Below are 22,505 nucleotides of genomic sequence, written 5' to 3'. Positions count from 1 at the left end.
CTTATAAACATTATTATTATCGACATCTTTATATGGATTTTTTATACTTATTACTAAATTTTTTACTATAATTACTAAATTATTATTATTATTATTATTATTATTATTATTATTATTATTCCCCATTATCATTGAATATACTATTATTAGAATTATTTTGCATTTATTATTATTATTAGTAGTAGTAGTAGTAGTAGTAGCAGTAGCAGTAGTAGTAGTAGTAGTAATAGTATTTGGTTATCTTTATCATAATCATGACATTTTGACAGCCTTAATAAACTATGATTCTGCAACACTTCAAAAATTATCAATCCTACACTTTTGCTTTTAATATTTACATCGAATTTCTTTATAGAAAAATCTGTTTCATTCTGTCTAGACAATTTCCGGTCACAGTAATACGAGCTTTCACGACCCCCTCCCCCCCCTCCGCTTGGAATCACTTTTTCTTTTTAAGCCGAGGATGAAGTTTCTCATTTAAGATTTCTCTTTTCTTACTATTAGATCCCATTTGACTAGGGACAGACTTCTCTTTGGACTACTGCACTGCCCGAAAAAAAAACAATTTGCATTATTTCAGCTGTTTTGTAAACTTTCCAATCGGATTTTTGAAAAATTTTCCAATCGGATTATATGCATCGTCACGCTGGATTTATCTTGAAATACATTCTATCTAAAGAACTATTTTGCATTTTGGATCAACTCTAGAGGAGTTTCATTCAAGCTGAAATATTATGTGCGGTTTATTTTTATATTACTTTTTTTACATATCCAATATTTTTTCATTATTTTATTGGGCAATTTATTACTACAATAAATTGCGGTTTCACTTAATGCCTTAACTAGCAAATTCTAGCATTGCTACCAATATAATTTTCTGATTTCTTTTTGTCTTCTAATGAGAAAAATAATAAGAATAGCATTCTTTGAAACTCCTCGTAATAAGGACTTTGTAAATCGTTTTTTGGAATATTTAGTCGAACAATAAATGTTGATTTTAAAGTTCAACTTACTGTTTTAATTTTCTTTCACTTATATATATATATATATATATGTATATAATATATATATATATCAATATATATATATATACACACACACACTCATATATATATATATATAATTTTAAAAAAGGAACCACAAGATAAGTAGATAGTCTTTAATCCGCGGAGTTTCGAAGAAATACTCTCCTTCTAATCAGAGGGCAGAAATTAGGAAAATGCAGGATCGGATTATGCATATAAAGTATTTAATGAAACTACAAGTAAGTCACAGATCTTACTTGGTTAAAAAAAGGGTGAGGTAAGGGGAATAGGAGGTAAAAGAAAAATGATAAAAAGATTTCACATGAATGGATAGTCCGGTGAAGGGTAAAAAATCCAAGAATGGTAAAATCCAAAACGGTCGAATATTATTATAAGCTGTATTTCCGAATTTCGAATATATTATAAGCTCTATTTCCTTTTCGGTTTTATTGAGCTTTTACATCTGGTTGAGATTACTTTACTTGTAAATATTAACTCTTTAATATTTATAATATATTTTAAGTTTAGCATTTTGATTACCTTGGTTAACTTATTGTAATTTTTATTTTTATATATGTATAACATCGAAAATAATATACACGATTCGAACTTACATCGAAAATCATGTACACGATTCCAACTTACAGCGAAAATCATATACACGATTCGAAGTTACATAGGAAATCATTTACACGGTTCAGATCTACATCGGAAAGTATATACATGATTAGAACTTACATCGAAAATTATATACATGATCTTACATCGGAAATCATAGACACGATATCAACTGACATCGAAAATCATATACACGATTCGAACTGAGATCGAAAATTATATACATGATTCGAACTTACATCAAATATCATATACATGATTCGTACTTACATCGAAAATTATATATATATAATTCGAACTAACATCGAAAATTATATACATGATCTGAACTTACATCGAAAATCATATACACGATGTGAACTTACATCGAAAATTATATACCTGATTCGATCTTACATCGAAAATCATATACATGATTCGATCTTACATCGAAAATGATATACACGATTTGGACTTACACTGGAAATCATATCCAGGATTGGAACTTACATCCAGAAATTATTTACACGATTCGACCTTACATCTAGAAATTATCCACACGATTCGAACTTACATCTAGAAATTATTCACACGATTCGACTTTACATCTAGAAATTATTCACAAGATTCGAACTTACATCTAGAAATTATTCACACGATTCAAACTTACATCTAGAAATTATTTACACGATTCAAACTTACATCTAGAAATTATTTACAGGACCTTACATCTAGAAATTATCCACACGATTCGAACTTACATCTAGAAATTATTTACACAATTCGACCTTACATCTAGAAATTATTCACGCGATTCGAACTTACATCTAGAAATTATTCACACGATTCAAACTTACATCTAGAAATTATTTACACGATTCGACCTGTCATCTAGAAATTATTCACAAGATTCGACCTTATATCTAGAAATTATTCACACGATTCGAACTTATATCTAGAAATTATTCACACGATTCGACCTTACATCTAGAAATTATTCACACGATTCAAACTTACATCTAGAAATTATTTACACGATTCGACCTTACACCGAAAATCATGTACACGTTTTGTAACTTACAGCGAAAATCATATACATGATTCCAACTGAAGTCGAAAATTATATACACGATTTGGACTTACACCGGAAATCATATACTATATATATATATTTATGTACAGGATTCGAACTTACATCGAAAATTATGTATACGATGCGAACTTACATCTATGATCATATCCACGATTCGAACTTACATCCAGAAATTATTCACACGATTCGAACTTACAGCGAAAGTCATATACATGATTCGAACTTATATCGATAATTGCATTCATGATTCGAACTTACGTCGAAAATTATATTCACGCTTCGAACTTACCTCGAAAATTACATTCATGATTCGAACTTACATTGAAAACATACATACGTTTCGAACTTTCACTGAACATCATATGCACGATTCGAAATTAAGTCGAAAATCATATACATGATTCGAACTTACATCGAAAATAATATAGATTATTCGAAGTACATCGAAAATGATATACACGATTTGGACTTACACCGGAAATCATATACACGATTCGACCTTACATCGAAAATTATATACACGATTCGACCTTACATCAAAAATTATATGCACGATTCGGACTTACATCAAAAATAATGTACACGATTCGAACTTACATCTATGATCATTTCAACGATTCGAACTTACATCGAGAAATTATTCATACGATTCGACCTAACACAGAACATCATGTACACGTTTTGAACTATAAATTGAAATTATACACACAATACGAACTTACATCGAAAATCATATACACGATTCGAACTTACAGCGAAAATCATATACATGATTCTAACTTAAATCGAAAATTATATACACAATTCGAACTTACGTCGAAAATTATGTACGTGATTCGAATTTACATCAAAAACCATATATACACGATTTGAAGTTTCATCGAAAATCGTATACACGATTCGAACTTACATCGAAAATTATTTACACGATTCAAACTTACATCGAAAATTATATACATGATTCGAAGTTTAATCGAAAATCATATACACGATTCAAACTCACATCGAAAATCATATACATGATTCGAACTTAAATCGAAAATAATATATACGATTTGAACTTACATCGAATAATTATATACAGAATTCGAATTTACATCGAAAATTATATACATGATTCGAACTTACGTCGAAAATTATATTCGAATTCGCATAAAAAACCATATACACGATTTGAAGATTCATCGAAAATCATATACACGATTCGAACTTACATCGAAAATTGTGTACATGATTCCAACTTTTATCGAAAATCATACACACGATTCGATCTTACATCGAAAATCGTTGACACGATTCAAACTTACATCGAAAATTATATACATGATTCGAAATTTCATCGAAAATCATATACATGATTCGTACTTTCATCGAAAAAATATATACATGATCCGAACTTTCATCGAAAAATTATATACACGATTCGAACTTACACCAAAACTTCCAAGTATTTCGACGCAAACTTGGCGCAGAGGTTTGGTAGAATCTGCAAACCTCAACTCTTTCAACTTTTACCTCTTGGCAGCCAAATTTCCATCCTAAAACGGATTAAAACGCTTGCTGCATATCTGAATACACTTTATATCAAAATTCAAATATTGAGACTGAAAATTGACTGAGAAGTCATTTTGTTTTAACTTTGTCCTTAATTTGGACCCCTTAACATTTATTGTTTTGGTTTCAAATCTAGTTTAAAAGTTTGATCCATGTCCAAGGAACTGACATCTAAAAGTGTTTAGACCGAGAATTGGCAGAAGAGTTTTGTGGAGTTTTCAAAGCTAAAATCATTGAACTGTGACTTCTTGAAAACCAAATTTCTGACCAAAAACCAATTAAAAATTTTTCCTAAATCTCAATACCCCTTATGTCAAATCTTTAGGTTGTAAACTGAAAATTGACAGAGTAATGTGTTAGAAAAATTTACACACAGAGAATTTTACTTATATATATAAGTGAAATTTTCTGTGTGCCTGTATATATATATATATAGAGAGAGAGAGAGAGAGAGACATACAGACAGACAGACAGACAGACAGAGACAGAGATTAAAGTTTTAAAATGAATAAATGGAGTCAATTTTCCAAACCACACCTCATGTTAATTGGTACTGTTTGAGTCCATTGGTAAGGAGAAGTCCAGGCCAACTGGATACAATGCCGAGATAAGCGGAGAGAACATACAGTCCCTGAAAGTCCCGAATGTTCACCCTTTAGTACTGACCAGGTTCAACGTTGCTTAACTTCGGCGATCGAGCGGGAACCAGTGTGTCAACGTGATTATGTCCTACCTTTTGACTCACTGTGAAAATATCCAAAATGTATGTTCTATTGTTTGCTTTGTTTTGAGTTGTTAACTTAGCGAAAAGTATTATAATTGAATTAATATGTTTACAGCTTTAAAATAGTGAACGTTTTGAAATTAAATATAAAAGAAAAGTGGAGAAAAACTTAAAGAAAGTAGCAAAGAGGTAAAAGGATGTTGAGAAAAGGATATAAAATAATTCAATTTCATGAGATAATTATCACGATGAATTTCGTTTAAATGTCATTTCGATTGATTAATTCAATTTCTGAAAGGTTGTTTATGTTTTTTACCGATAGTTAGACATTACAAATAACTGGGTCAATCGATGTCACTTTAATTAATTTCAAAGGTGTGAATTTTATATTGTTAAAATAGTAGAATCGAATTCTTTGAACAGTAAACGATTTTGGGAGACAATAAACCAATACATCAACAATGTTTGCTGTTTTTTTTCCAACATAAAGATATATTATTTCATTCGTTAAATATTTCTGATGCAATTCTTTATCTAAATAAAAGCCAAGTATGTCCAAGGATGGAATACTGTTGCCATATCTGGGCAGGAGCTGCTAAAACAGACTATCCTGCCTTGACAGAGTACAAAATTGACTTCGTGGCTTAGTGGGGGATGCCCTTTTCTCTACCCTGCAACCTCTCTCCCACAGAAGAGACGTTGCGAGCCTATCCTTGTTTTATCGTTATTTCCATGGCAGGTGCTCGTCTGAACTCCAATCTCTGGTCCCCCCTCGCCAATCTTTCACGAAAAACACCCGTCTAGCTGAATCCACTGTGAAAAATTTACCCACTCTATATCTGTGCCTAAATCAAAACGTAGATTCCATGAACAAAGCTTCTTTCTTAGAACTGCGCGCCTGTGGAACTCTGTTCCGTCTGCCTGCTTCCCACCGGACTACAACTTGGATGTCTTCAAGTCCAACGTTAACAAATTCCTAATGAACCGCCCCCTTAAGTAAACGCTTCATCAAATCTCCACACTAACGTAATGTACTTGCAATAACCCTTATCCCTGAGTGGCTTCCGGGCCTTGATCACTGTGTAAAAAAGAAAATTCACATTCACATGTCTACATTTTTCTACAATGTATGATAAGCGTTCAAAAATTAATTCCTATTGTTTTATTTTATTCCGATCGCGTTGATCAGAGAAAATTGCAAAATGGCATTGTTATGATGACTGAACTCATGCATTATTTACTTAAAACTTAAGCCTGTCTGTTGCAGCTATTGACTGTGTGATAATTTACCTACAACTCCTGTCATGGTCGTATGTCAGAAACTGATACGTGTTATTAAACTTTTGGCAAAAGAAAGTTACGTATGTAATGGGTTAACTATGTAGAAAAATACATTCTGGATGACAAGAGTCACTCGTTTTAATGATACATTCCCGTCTTCGTAGCTCATTACTGTTGGAATTAGAACCTTATAATATTTACTTTTGAAACGAATATCCTGTAACACACATTTGCGAATAAGCTATGTTTCCTGCAAACAGAACACATTTGCGAATAAGCTATATTTCCTGCAAATAGAACGCGCTATAATAGAAAAGGAAAAATCGAACGCACACAATTTCCAAAGCAATGGCAAAAATCTTAAGCAACGACCTTCAATCGGTAGTGGGATACTAAGTGGATATTAATATTTAACGCTACTACGCCGAAGCTTCTTTACTTTAAAGATTACAAGGAGCGTTATCAACTAAATAATGTTCTATAGTAGAACCCACTCTTCAAACTCATCGGCTTAACGTTTACAGACAACATGAATAGGAACACGTACATTGAAGACATTGCCAAGACTACTGCAAAAAGTAGGCTTCCTGTATTGTGTTAGAAAATTTCTTACACCATATCTTTACAAATCCTCAATTCGCATGTGCATAGAATACGCTTGCCATATCTAGGCTAGTGTATCGGCCACTAGTCTCTTTCACTTCGAAAAGGCTTCAAAACCGATTCTCAAATCAATTGAGTCCACTCTATCGGCCAAACTCTAATCTCTGTTTAACTTGTGCTTCTTCAACCGACATACTACCGACTTGAGCGACAAACAGAAAAATCACACTTTTTAATGCATAGATCCATAAATGTCATGAACCGTTTTACTCTTTTAGATTCTTTCCATTAAACTGCCAAACTGTAAAAGGATGTATCTGCTTCTGCATCCCTGCCTGTACAAACTTGCAATAGTTTAAATGCAATATCAACAAATAACCCTCTGCTAAACGCACTAAACAATTTTATTACTCACAATACCAAAGAATAGCCCCTTCACCAAAATGATAATATTCCTTGTTTGGTGTGAAAAAGAGGAAAAAGGCGATAATGCCTGTTACATTTTACTTTTTCCTTCAGAATTTATCAATGTTCAAACAGTCAAAATCATCATTATGTAATGAGCAATTTATACAGTGGAGAACGATAAAATTGTCGCCTTAGAAAAGACGACATAATTCCATTTTCGTTTGATGAAAACCAGTTTTATTTTTCTGGTGCAGACTATCTACTACAATTGGGTACAAATCGCAAGAGCGATAGGAGCCTTCTATCATGCCTGAAACTGACACAATGTTCAACGAGCGAAATCGGAGATGCGCCGAGGTACAGCTCATGCTCTCTACCGATTCAAGTTATGACAATTGGGTCATTGACAGCACTGTAAAAATGCATCTCTTAATTACCACGAATAACAAGGACGTGCTCAGGATGAAGAAAATAAATTTTCCGGCCACGTGGCTTTTGGCGTCGTTTCAAGTAAGGCCTACATGATTCCGCCTCACATCTTCGGATTTAAAGTCAACACCAAATGTACCTGGATGTGCTAAAGAGTGTGGCGATCTCCTGATGCAATTAGGTGGTGCTGGTAAACCCTGGGCGTGGAAGCAAGACTCGGCGCCAGTGCACAAGTCCAAAGAGACCCAGGATTGGTTTCAGAAGGAGCGCTACCCTTCTATCACTGCCCTCCTCCTATCCGACCTGGACCTGCTAGACTATTCCGTTTCGTTATACGTCGAAAACATCACCAACATAACCTCTCACAACATCAAAGTCATCCTGATAGCCGCCATCCACCAAGTATTCAACAAGTGTCCGCCGACGCTTGTGGAAAAGTCATGCTCCTAGTTCCGGACATATCGAGGCAGTGATTGATAGTGAAGGCGGCTACATTGAATATATGTCAGATCTACTACATAATCAAGTTACCTGAGTTGATTTGTTCAATAAAAGTTTAAAAATAAAACTGCCGGGTGTTTTGTTTAGGGCGACACTTTTATCATTCCACCCTGCACTTTATTCACACCACGCTCTAACGCACTCAGTATTCACACATACATAATTACTATTTTCAATAACGTTGGAATTGTTTTCTTGTCTGAATTGGAATTGGAATTATTTTCTTGTCAAGTCTGCTACTATTTCTTGGGAGTTGGAAGAATACATCGTAACTAAATGGCTTATAACATTATACTTATAAAATTATCATAGTTGAAACGATCGACGAGTGACAACTTTTACTGCCTTAGCTCATCTTTTCGATGTGTTTTAGAGGTATTATTCATTGTGTCATTTGGGTAGCTTTGTCCGGAGAGAATGCCGGCGGAACAGATTAAGGAATACGATTGCGAAGTTGACTTTTAACGCCATATATATATGTGTGTGTGCGTGTGTGTGTGTATGTGCGTGCGTGTATATAAATTGACCGTAATATTTCCGCGTGCACTATTTCTATCTTTTTTGGCTTAATCTTTTCGCACATAAGATAACAGGAGGTCGGCGTTTCAGGCATTATGATCCCCTTTCAGTGCGTAGTATTGTTTGTTTCTAATGCGCTCGTATCAGTGCGGATGTACTGGAAAAATGGACCGGGATATTTTCAGGTGGAATTGACATTCATTCTTTGCATTCACCTTACGTGCAGAGTTTCCGGTTTTTGTTTTTGTTTTTTGTTGTTTTCGTTTTTTGTTTTTTGTACTGATATTAAAGTCTGTGTTTTTTGTACTGACATTAAAGTCTATGATTTTTGTACTGACCTTAAAGTCTGTGTTTTTTGTACTGACATTAAAGCCTGTGATTTTTGTACTGACATTAAAGTCTGTGCTTTTTGTACTTACATTAAAGTCTGTGGTTTTTTGTACTGACATTAAAGTCTGTGATTTTTGTACTGACATTAAGGTCTGTGACTTTTTGTACTGACATTAAAGTCTGTGTTTTTTGTACTGACAGTAAAGTCTGTGGTGTTTTGTACTGACATTAAATTTTTTGTACTGATATTAAAGTCTGTGGGTTTTTGTACTGATATTAAAGTCTGTGATTTTTTGTACTGACAGTAAAGTCTGTGGTTTTTTGTACTGACATTACTGTCTGTGGTTTTTTGTACTGACATTAATGTTTGTGGTTTTTTGTACTAACATTAAAGTCCGTGGTTTTTGTACTGATATTAAAGTCTGTGGTTTTTTGTACTGATATTAAAGTCTATGTTTTTTTGTACTGACATTACAGTCTGTGGTTTTTTGTACTGACATTAATGTCTGTGGTGTTTTGTACTGACATTAAAGTCCGTGTTTTTTTGTACTGACATTAAAGTCTGTGGTTTTTTGTACTGACATTACAGTCTATGATTTTTGTACTGACATTATAGTCTGTGATTTTTTGTACTGACATAAAAGTCTGTGGTTTTTTGTACTGACATTAAAGTCTGTGGTTTTTGTACTGACATAATAGTCCGTGGTCTTTTGTACTGACATTAATGTCTGTGGTTTTTTGTACTGACATTATAGTCTGTGGTTTTTTGTATTGACATTTAAGTCTGTGGTCTTTTGTACTGACAGTAAAGTCTGTTTTTTTTGTACTGGCATTAAAGTCTGTGATTTTTTGTACTGACATTAAAGTCTGTGATTTTTTGCTGACATTAAAATCTGTGATTTTTTGTACTGACATTAAAGTCTGTGATATTTTGTACTGACATTAAAGTCTGTGGCTTTTTGTACTGACATTAAAGTATATGGTGTTTTGTACTGAGATTAAAGTATGTGTTTTTTGTACTGACATTAAAGTCTGTGGTTTATTGTACTGATATTAAAGTCTGTGATTTTTTGTACTGACAGTAAAATCTGTGGTTTTTTGTACTGACATTAAAGTCTGTGTTTTTGTACTGACGTTAAAGTATGTGTTTTTTGTACTGACAGTAAAGTCTGTGAATTTTGTACTGACATTAAAGTCTGTGTTTTTTTGTACTGACATTAAAGTCTGTGTTTTTGTGTACTGACATTAAAGTCTGTGATTTTTTGTACTGACGTTAAAGTCTGTGTTTTTTTTGTACGGACATTAAAGTCTGTGTTTTTTGTACTGACATTAAAGTTTGGGGTTTTTTTTGTACTGACATTAAAGTCTGTGTTTTTTTGTATTGACAGTTCAGTCTTTAGTGTTTTGTACTGACATTAAAGTATGTGATGTTTTGTACTGATATTAAGGTCTGTGGGGTTTTGTACTGATATTTAAATCTGTGATTTTTTGTACTGACATTAAAGTCTGTGGTTTTTTGTACTGACGTTTATGTCTGTGTTTTTTGTACTGACATTAAAATCTGTGTTTTTTTGTACTGACAGTAAAGTCTGTTTTTTTTGTACTGGCATTAAAGTCTGTGAGTTTTTGTACTGACATTATAGTCTGTGATTTTTTGTACTGACATTAAAGTCTGTGGTTTTTTGTACTGACATTATAGTCTGTGATTTTTGTACTGACATTAAAGTCTGGCATTTTTTGTACTGACATTTAAGTCTTTGATTAACGTTAGACTATTAGGTTAGTTATAATTAATTACTTCTAAGGTAACGAAATGTGAAATATCATAGAATTACTCGACTCTCTTCCGCTAGGGAATTCTGACGGGACTCATCAGTTTGGTCGAAATTTGATAATTTCTTTGACCAACGGTTTCATAAAATTCATTGTAAGTGCAACGTTATCGGAAAGAGAAATATATTTCATCAACAAAAATATTTTTTTTTTGGATAAAATTTTTTTTTTTTGGACCGAAAAAAAAACGACTAACACAACAAATATGAGTTTATAAACTCTTCTATTAAAATAATGTCCATTATATTTTAAATAATGAATTGACCCAAATTAGATAAAATTAATAAGTACTAATAACTACTAGTAATTACTCAGAAAATGATACAGTTCTAAATTGTTCAATGAAAATAATAAAATCCTATTGCATTAAACAATCAATTATATTGTCTGTCAACAGATCCCTATCCACTACGACACGTTGTGAAGCAACTAGAAAGTGAGGGTAATAGTCCGCAAATAATAGAATAAATAAATAAAATAAATAAATCTATTATATGCATTTTAGATAGTGAGAACATGAATTTTTCTGTTCAATTTTTACCGGGCAATTCCCGTGCACGGGTTCCTTCCTTGTTTATAAATATATCGCATGTTTACGTGGACTATACCAAGTGACGCTTTATATTTTAACTCTGACCGATGTTTTGGGTTCTTGTATATGGTTGTCTACTTTGTTAAAAACTAAATCACGTGTGTCGTTTATGTCAATCATTTTTTGTCTTCTTCGTTTGAATTATAAACTGCGGTAATTTAGTCTCTCTTTATTTTTCGTCAACCGGTTGGCTTATTGATAAATTAAAACACCTTAATAAGGCGAGTAATCTGAAAATTTCCAAACCATTTTACCAACTATTGTATATCATTTGTTTTATATTGGAATCCTTTGAGAGGAGTAATTTTTGCATTTTTATTTCTTTTGGGGCTGGTTGCCTTATCAGTGGATAGAAGCGTTGATTCTCTATGGTTCGAGGTTAGCATTGTTTGAAGATAGCAGTTTCAATCCTACACAAAATTGGCCAAAGTATTAGTTGGTCAATAATATGACAAGACTACAACAACTATGAAGGTAGTAATAACAAGCAATACAGCTACAAGACTCGGCATTTCTATCTTGTGTCGGTTAATCACCTGGGGAAGTCAAGAAAATGAGTTGGTCGAAACGGAGTCAAACAACTATGAAGAGTAGAACAGTCGGCAAATATATCGGCGGAGTTGTACAACCATCGCCCCCTGCGTAATCATATGCTGAAAGGTTTTTTTTTAATTTTCACTGGATTATTATTAATTGGACACTAATTAACCAGATTATGAAAAGAAAAGATTTGAAAAAATATCATTATTCCAACATTTAAAAAGGGGTACTTACTTTTTAGTTACAACGTTCTGGTAAATCGGTCACATGTTTTTTTGTTTTGTTTTTTTCCTATTTTCTAAAACAAAAAAAAATTCGAAGTGAGTTATTGTCCAAAACCGAAAGTTAATAATTGTCATTTTTATTGACTCTTTTTGTTTTGTTTTTTATTCTTGCTTGCTTTTTCCATTGTGAACACGTGCTTATGAAGAAATTATGATTACCTCCGGAAAACCAAGATGAGGAAACTGAATGAAATTCCGATAAACCCATCTTTCATAAAAACAAATAAATTACTTTAAAAAAAGAAAACTACAAACTCATTTTTCATCAAACAAAAACTAAGTTATAAAAAACAAAAACTGGAAACTTTATTTTTATAAAAACAAAAAATTCAAAAACAGGTTTTAAAAATCGGTCAGTTTTTACGACGTTCTCCAGCGTATTATAAGCAATCCCAACCTCTCCATGTTAAGAATGGTTTTCGGAATAAACAGCCTCCCCAACCTCGGAAGCCGTTCTTAACACGGGGATGTTGTTTTTTTTTATTCCGAAAGCCATTCTAAACATGGGGAGTTATAATACGCTGGAGCACGTCGTAAAAATTGACTAAAAAATCATTTTCATTCTATTTTTTCCTTTAAGAAACAAAATAAATATTTCTGATTTACAAATGCGGTAAGTTCATGTCATTTTTCTTTCTATGGTTTTAATATTCCTGCGTTTTTAGTGGTTACAAATGGGTGACCGATTTCCACAACGTTGTAACTAAAAAGTAAGCATCCCTTTCAAATGTCGAAATAATGATTTTTTTTTCATAATCTGGTTAATTAGAGTCCAATCAATAATAATCCAGTGAAAAAAAATCAAAAAACCTCATCAGTATACAAATTACATGTGGTGTGATGGTTGCACAACTCCGCCAATACATCAACTAACGTCTAAAAAATAGACAATAATTTCTATATCACCCTTAAATATATTTCACTTCATATGATTATTCGTACTACTAAGCAGTTCACAACTCCATCTTTGTCACAGACTATTGACCAAGATTGGCATCAAGACAGTTTCTCGTCCTTCCTATAGTCCGTGCCGTTGTCTTTGTGGCTTTCGATTATTCGAAAGACAATTTAGGAGATGGAGGAGACGGTGAGGACTGTCATTGACACGCTCACAAAAAAAAAGACTTCAATACGTGCATTGCAGTCTACGGAGATTACTTCGAAGGGTGTTATAGTTTAATGTTTATACTATTAATAAAAGTGCCCATACGAAAAAAAATCTGGAACATTATTTAAAGCACCTCGTACTTTTCTTTATATGTATATGTGGCATTTATACTGGAAATGTGCCATAAGATTTCAAACACTCGGACCCAAACTTCAAAATCATGGAAGCCCTACTCATTTGCATAAACAAACCGATCAATAAGGATCTATATGAGAATGCGTAAGTGCTTTTAACAATTTTAAACGATTTTAATCGACTCTTCAAAAAAATCACTTAACGTAATTTTTTTTATTCATCACTCGCTTATATGAATAAACATAAGACTACATCCTATATTAGTATATATTCTTTCCTAAAACAGTGTCTGAAATCCCGATTCAACGTCGTGTTAGAAAAGCATTTCCATTGTATATTATAGCTTTAAATTATATATATATATATATATATATATATATATATATATATATATATATATATATATATATATATATATATTGCTCTGTATTCACATTGGGCTTCTTATATAAGGACTGATATATAAGAAAAATATATTTCTACGGAAATAAATATTAATATATGTGTGTGTTCGTTTATTGCAGTATTTTTGCAAATAAATGTGATTTGATTGAATTGAGATATATATATATATATATATATATATATATATATTTAGATAGAGAAAATGAAGATAACGTGTGTTTGCCTGCGTGTGTTCGTGCGTGCGTGTGCGTGCGCGTGCGTCAGTTTACGTTTTAAGCGCAGTTTTGCTTCTTGCGCCGGCGAACGTTTCTATTTACGAAGACAGCAGGGATTTTGAATGTCAAATTCCAGAAACAATATCAATTTTTCTCGGCAAACCTCGCTCACCTTTTTCCGCATTCGAAAATGACTTTCCAATAAATATGTGACAGGTGCATCCATCTCACAAGCACTCGTCAGCAAGTCTTTATTAACAATGGATTACGGTTTACTTTCGACGCTCGCACACTTTATGAATATATGCGCTGACATGGTTTTCATTGGTCATAACATATTTATACTTTTGTCCCGTTCTCTCTCTCTCTCTCTCTCTCTCTCTCTCTCTTCATCTATCTTCATCTATCTTTCTGTATCTCACTGTCATTTTTCTTTCCTATAAAACTGTATAGCTATCTATATATACATCTCCCTTTCAATCTTTTCTATTTATATATAAAAAAGTGTCCCGATGTGCCACCCACTGAGATCAGGTTAAAAAGGATCTAAAATATCGCCGTTGTCTAAAATATAGCGTTTTTTTTTTTTTAACTTTTGGCAGTCTCCCAGACCTTTTGGATCATTCTGGATGGCAGTAGTGACTTTAAATTTAGCCAATAAAAACACCATTAAATTTAGTCAAATGTGTATAAAAGTTATTTTTAAGGGAAAGAATAAAATAATGGAAAATATATTTTCTTTTTCTGTTTTGCCCTGTGACTTTCGAATATTCCATTTTTTACGTAAGGTTTTACTAGCTTCTTTCTTACTGTGGGTTTATTCCTGATACTATCACAACAATAATAATATAATATGATATTCTTAAACGAAGCTAGATTAGACGGAAGTCACTCTCAGCTTCTTACCCATCGTTTTCAGATCGTCCTTTTTGACGCCTGTCATAATTTCTCCATTGCTTATGACCTCACTCAGAGTGTCCATGAACCCACCTATGTGCCCGATACTGACAACCAGTATGCAAGTCTCCTAGACCTTTTTCTCACAACGTGCCTCGAACTGTGTTCAGCTTCCGTTCTGTCTCCACTTGGATCTTCCGACCACCCTGTTCTATCAGTTAAGATAAAAATGAAATGTAATAAGTCCTCAGATGTACCTCTCCATCGTACACTATATCGATACTCTATGGCTGACTGGGATAGCTTCCGTACATTTTTATCAGATTTACCTCTGCGTTCCATGTTTAAAAAGGATGTGTTCTCTATAGTATCAGACCTGATTGAATGGTTAATTGTAGGTATAGACCGTTTCATACCTTCGAAAAAGTGCCTACAAAAAGCTAATAGCCAGCCGTTGTTCTCTCCAGAATGTGCTGCTGTCATTGTGCAAAAACATCGCCTTTTCCACTGCTTCCAACATAATAGATGTACTGAGATTAAACCCGCTTTCAGCACTGCCAGCAACTGCTGTAAAAAAGTAATAAAGAACACACGACAGCTGTATGCTCAGTCGGTTAAGTCCAAAGTAGCTGAGCAGCGGCTTGATTCCTTTTGGCAAATAGCAAACAGACTCCTGAACAGAAGCGTATGATCTATCCCAACTATCATCAATGAACCTGAGGTAATCTCGTCAGCATCAGAAAGAAGACAAACTCTTTGCCAAGAACTTTGGAGCTGATTCTACCCTTTGCGACCACGGCCCCAACCGCCAATATTTCCTCCTGTATCAGAAAACACGCTATGTGATATACAAATATCTGTATGTGATGCTGTCAAGCTAATAAAAAAATGATTCTAGCAAATAAATAAGTCTCCTGTGCGTCATGAGTAAGTTGCTGGAATCTGTGTTAGATAGAGAAGTATTCAACCATCTCAGCAAAAATAACCTTCTTAGTGACACGCAATATGGTTTCCATTCTGCTAGATCTACAGCAGATGTGGTTATAGTTATATCTCATAGGATAACGAATCTATCGATGGGGTCTACCTTTCTAGGGCAATTGCTCTTGACATATCAAAGGCTTTTGATGGAGTATGGCATAAAGGTCGACTTCACAAAACCTCCAACTACGGTATAGCTGGAAATGTCTTCTCAATTATTAAATCATTTCTCTCTGATAGGTTCATAAGAGTAGGGGTTGATGGGCAGAAATTAGAAGCTCAGAGTATTAATGCTGGAGTCCGTCAGGGGTCCATCCTGAGCCGAACTCTCTTCCTGATCTACATTAATGATCTTCCAAATCACATCCTTACATCATTCGTAGACATTTATGCTGATGACACTACTATCTATGGAAGCACATCTAAGATCGTAAACGACCAAGTTCTCTCTGATTCTCTCTCCGCTGATCTTCTGCAAGTGGTACAATATGGAAACAGGTGGCTTGTTACTTAATGCATCTAAAAACCAAGCTTTTATCTTTACATCATCAATGCTCTGATCCCCATCTGACATCAATTGAAATGAATGGTTCTCCTCTTGGGGAGGCTCCATGTTTTGACAAGCTTCTGGACATGATTTTCTCTCCTGATCTGGAATGGAACACATATATTAAATCCGTTGCTAAGGCCGTTGGAAAAATGGTGTTATCCTTCTATCGATCAAGAAGATATCTCACTGATGATGCAAGTCTCTATCTATATAAGAGCTAGGTACGTTCCAGGATGGAATACTGTTTCCACATTTGGGTGGGAGCTGCTAGAAAGGACTTATCCTGCCTTCATAGAGTTAAAAATAGACTTCGTAGACTCGTAGGGGATGTCCTTTTCTCTTCCCTGCAACCTCTTCCTCACGGAAGAAATGTTGTGAGTTTGTCTCTGCTTTATCGTTATTTTCATAGCAAGTGTTCGACTGAGCTCCAATCTATGGTCCACCTCGCCAGACTTTCACAAGAAACACCCGTCTAGCAGAAAACACTATCAATAATTCCCCCCACTCTTTATCTGTGACTAAACCTAAACGTAGATTCCATGAAAAAAGCTTCTTTCTTAGAATTAGAAATATGGAATTGTCTTAAGTTTTCCTGCTTTCAAGCTGACTAACGTAAACAAGTTTTTGATGAGCCGTTCCATATAAGTGAACAAATTTACCGAATTTCCATTACTAACGATTACTTTATTATCCAATTGTCTACTGTACACTGTTTAACCCTTATCCTTAAGTAGCCTCTTTGCCTTGATAAGTGGTGATGACTTTGTAAAAAAAAGCTAAATATCTGAAAATGTTTCTTTTTGTTACAGATTGGACTTCAAAATTCGAATTTAGCTTTTTAGCATTTAGAATTTTTTTAACGAACGGATATGCTAAAGTAAAGATGAAGCTTTTTAATCGTTTATACAATATTCTAAAATATTAAATTTAATATATAAAAGGTAACGTCTGTCTGTCGGTCTAAATATTTTCCAACTCTATTTTTCCAAAACTAAAAGTCCGCAGAGCGACGCTAGGGGCCTAAAATGATTGGATTTTTTTATAGGGCGTTCTTTTATGGCTCTTTGGCTGGTTAATATAGTTTTTAAGGGGTCACAAATAGGTCAACATTGAAAAATATTGTCATACGTTTGTACATTCATCTTAGTAAATTTTTCATTTTTACTTTTGAACGGGTTATATTCATGTCACATTGGAACAGTCGTAACGTCACCAGCTTTGAACGCTATAGTTTTACATTCGGTTTCGATTCTAGCTGATGGCATCCAAGTACTTTTTTTTTACTTTTGAAGTAACGACTCTATAATGCTATATACAAAATCTGGACAAATTCAAACATTATATTTAAACGTATTTTTCACCCGGGCAAAGTCGGATACTCCCTTCCCCTCGCCAGTCTATTGCTAAATATTAAATAGATATGAACATAAAGTTTTCGAGAATTTTTGTGCAGGTACTTACAATTGTCGTAGACTACTGTAAATCTATTATGTATGATACATCTTATGAGATGACTGATCATTTTTTATGATTTCAGATTTAATCAAACTACTACAGGAGAAATTTGAACACACCTCACTAAAGAATGATTGTCACAGATGGTGAATTTCTAAAATACAATCTTGACGTAAGGAAACTTAATAAAAACGATATGCAATAAAATTATGTTTTAAACTTGGAACAAATACAAGAGAAACGTATGGAATGATTTGGACTACTTTTTGGGCCATCTTGCATTAATAGAGCATCAGTATTTGAGTGGTAGAAAGGATTTAAGGAAGCCAAAGATCCGCTGTGTGATGATGAGAGGTGTGAGAGGAGGAGAGGACCATCGTGGGTCTAGAGAGGCAATAATTGCACAGTTTTATGTAAGTGTGAGAATTGTACACCCAATTATTCGTAAGGAATTGAAGATGCGGAAGATTTGCGCGAATTTTGCTCTACGAGTGTAGTGCACATCTCCATCTTTGTTACAGACTATTTGACCAAGATGTGCATGACAGTTTCTCACCCTCCGTAGTATGTAGACCCTGCTCCCTATGATTTTTGGTTATTCCTTAAACTCAAGTAAAACCTTGAAGGCTGTCGTTATGAGCCAATTGAGGAGGTAAAACGGCTATGGCGAGGATCATTGGCAGATTCCCACAAGAAGACTGACATGTAACCTTTCTAGAAGCTGTTGAATGTGCATTGCAGCCGGAGGAGATTATTTCGAAGGCAACTTGAGTTTCATGTGTGTACTATCAATGAAAGTGCCCCCTCCCAGATAAACGTCCGGCAACTTATTCAAGGCACCTCGTCTTGCATATATGATATTAAATGAAAGATGGGGAATAGAGGGTATATATATATATACACACACACAGACGTTCAGCTTTATATTATAATATATATATATATATATATATATATATATTATAATATAAAGCTGAACGTCTGTGTGTGTGTGTGTGTCTGGTCAGGAATAGGCTCCTATATGGTTGACTATTTTAAAAAAACTGATTACATATCATGATAGATGTATCGAGGATCAGAAATGTGTATGTTTGATCTGGAAGAACGGTGGTTCATAAAAACTGTGGGGTCTGCGATCGCGCCTTGTCCCCAAAGTATGGAAATAAAAAATGAAAAAAAAAACGTTTACAAAGGGTTTTTGATATAGATGTACATAAGAATACTTTGATATGTATGTTTTAACTTATATAGGGATGGTATAATAAAATTGTGGGGTCTGCGTTCGCGGCGGGCGTCCATAGAATGAAAATAGGCACAAACTTTAATAAAGACTTTTCATATCTATCTGCGTCAGTATACTTTGATAATTATGTTTCAGTTTGAAGAAATATGGTATAATAAAATTATGGGGTGTTCGTTTGCGCCTGACCTCTATAGAATGAAAATATGTCACAAAGATTAACAAGGTTTTTTAATATAGATCGATAGAATATTGTGTTAAGTGTTTCAGTGTGAACAGATATGGTATAATAAATTATGGGGTTTATCTATTTTATTTTTACTTTCATCATATTTTGCTTTGGTTTTGATACCCCCGAATTCGAAGCTATCTCTTTACAACCCTTACTTTTCATAACCTATCATACATTAATAAATCAGAGTCCATTTTCTGTAGGCTGTTTCTGAACCCAGTCAACGACTGGTACTTTTGCTAGTATATATATAAATCCAATATTATACTTTGATAATTATGTTTCAGTTTGAAGAAATATGGTATAATAAAATTATTGGGTGTTCGTTCGCGCCTGAGCTTCATAGAATGTAAATATGTCACAAAGTTTAAGAAGTTTTTTTTTAAAAGGAGTGAGGGTCCACAATAACACCTTAACTTTAATCTTAATTCACGTTAGCTTTTTCTTTTTAGTTGAATCATAATGTGTCGAAAAATTCACCTCATAAATTCACCTTCTTATTAAAGTGACCCCCCCCCCAAGTTGTAACTTTAGACAATTCTCGACACAAATTTTGCATAACTGTTTTTTTTTCATTCTCCACTTGCCCGTGGCACTCTTTCGAAAAATAAATAAATAGATAAATAATAAAAATCAGAACGTTACTTGTTATCGTGTCAAAAGAAGGAAAAATTCCTGCTCACGTGATTACGTGTCTTTTTAAAAACATTTACATAACCTTTCTATTTTTATTTATATATCTGTTTAAGCTTTTTTATCAGTAAACTAGAAGAAATTCAGTTGATTACAACCCTCTCTGCGTGTTCTTTCCATTACAATAGTACAACCCTGAATCCGACGGCGAAATACTATACCGTCCAAAACTGTAAAACTGAAACGAAGCTATTCTGCTAGAAAAGGGTGCCATTTCCTTCTTATTCATATTTATATCGATTCTTTGCTTTTAAAAAAATATTTACTTAAAAGAAGGAAGAAAAATACGATTCTATTTCTTTCTTTCTTTTAATATTTTTCTTAATTTATTTTTCTGATATATTTCAGACCGTAACAAGTACGTCTCATCGAGTTAAAGAGTTCCACTGTATTTTTTTCAGATTATATATTATTCGATCGGCTAACCATATTTATTAAAAAGGACGATAGAAAGTGATAATATACTACGGATATAAAAGTAATATATAGATATGCTAATTTAATGTTCGTAGCATGTTATCATATTCGATACTCTTTTTAGATTTTTTTAATAAATAGAATATCCAGATCACCGAAGATGCAATATACAAAATATAACAAATAAAATAAAATTATATCGCTTTTGACCCGTACAAGAAATTAAAAGATACCTTTTTGTCTTTTGGCGTTGAGTAAATTCTGCAGTTAAAGTCTAAATGTTCTGTCTAAAGATTGTCTAATGATATCGTGGGGTTTCCGTTTGCGCCGGGCGTTCATACAATAGACAATATGTCACAGACTCCTATAAGGATATTAGAGATAAACCGTCATACCCAGATATATTCTGACACTACATTAACTAAATTACTTAGATTACTAATTGTACAGTTTTAACAAAAGAGCTACAACAATATCGTAGGATTTCATTTCACGCTGAACATCCGCAAAATGTCCAGCAGCAATATATTATGTAGATGCCGCCGTGGAATTTCTACCGATCTTGCTAGCTGTTATTAACGCTTTTGGAGTCATTATTAACGAATTAGAAACATATAAAAATGATTTTAGTACACGTTAAAAATATTAAATATTTTATTATATTATTTTCTTCCTATTTTTAATCAAATATTTTGCATTTTTAAGGCGCTATAAAAACGGTTTTATCTGCTTATCCAATATTATTTTAACAAAGCTATATATATATATATATATATATATATATATATATATATATATATATATTCGTATCCCTGTCTGTTTGTTTGTTTTTTTGTTCACAAATATACAAAAATCCATTATTTATCATATTATTCATTCCTATATATACTATAATTATTGCAAAATATAAGATTAAAAGGTCACCTCATTTGCATATCACATTAAGGAAAATCGACTTTATTAAATAGCGGTGTATTAGTTATTGTTTATAATGAGAGCATTAGTTCAAGTGCTCTATTTAAGTTTATTGTTTAAATTTGATTTATATTAATAACATATTTAAGTTAATTTATTTTTACCGACATCGATTTTTTTATGAATCGGTTTGAGCTATTTCCCTTGGGCGCGAAGTTTGATTCTTTTGTTTTTATTTTCTTTTTGAGTAGATATAAAAACTAAAAAAATTTAAGCATTATTTTTGGAATTAGTTTAAATAAAATAATTTCCGTGATTTCGCAATTTAAGTTGTGGTCCAGTGGATTTTTATTTTAAAATAAACAATTCAATTCAACTATGATTCTTTCTTTTAAAATAATATATATATATATATATATATATATATATATACACTCCTATAAACCAATTTTTTTTATAACGCAATAAGTAATAACTCATCATTTTTATAACATGTATTTCCGTTAACACAGATTCTACTTTGGTATCTTTTAAACTGAATTATTTAGTTTGTTTTCGTTGCGACAGACCGCAAAGACAAATCTTTCTAGACTAAGGTAGCATAAAAGAAATTCGCTTAAACTGGAATATAGTCATAAAAAGGTGCTCAATATCCGGAGAATAGCTTCTCTTCGTATCCCTTCTGCCGAAATATCTGATGAAGAGTTTGTCACGTACATTTTCATTTTTCGGAGAGGGGGCTTCCATTTTCGTGTGTTTATTTGTTCCTTTATTTTTCAAATTTTTGGTGGAGTAACGATGGAGTTGACATATGATAATGAAAAACTGCTCAATATTCTTAGTATAGCAGGTGTGTCGAAACCGAACTTCATGCCGATCCTGGCAACGCTGAGTACCCATACCAATATATATACATATATATATATATATATATATATATATATATATA

Source organism: Euprymna scolopes, chromosome 23 (genome assembly GCF_053919585.1).
Source record: "Euprymna scolopes isolate OS-2025 chromosome 23, ASM5391958v1, whole genome shotgun sequence".
Classification (NCBI taxonomy): Eukaryota; Metazoa; Mollusca; class Cephalopoda; order Sepiida; family Sepiolidae; genus Euprymna; species Euprymna scolopes.
Note: the sequence above shows the minus strand (reverse complement) of the source record.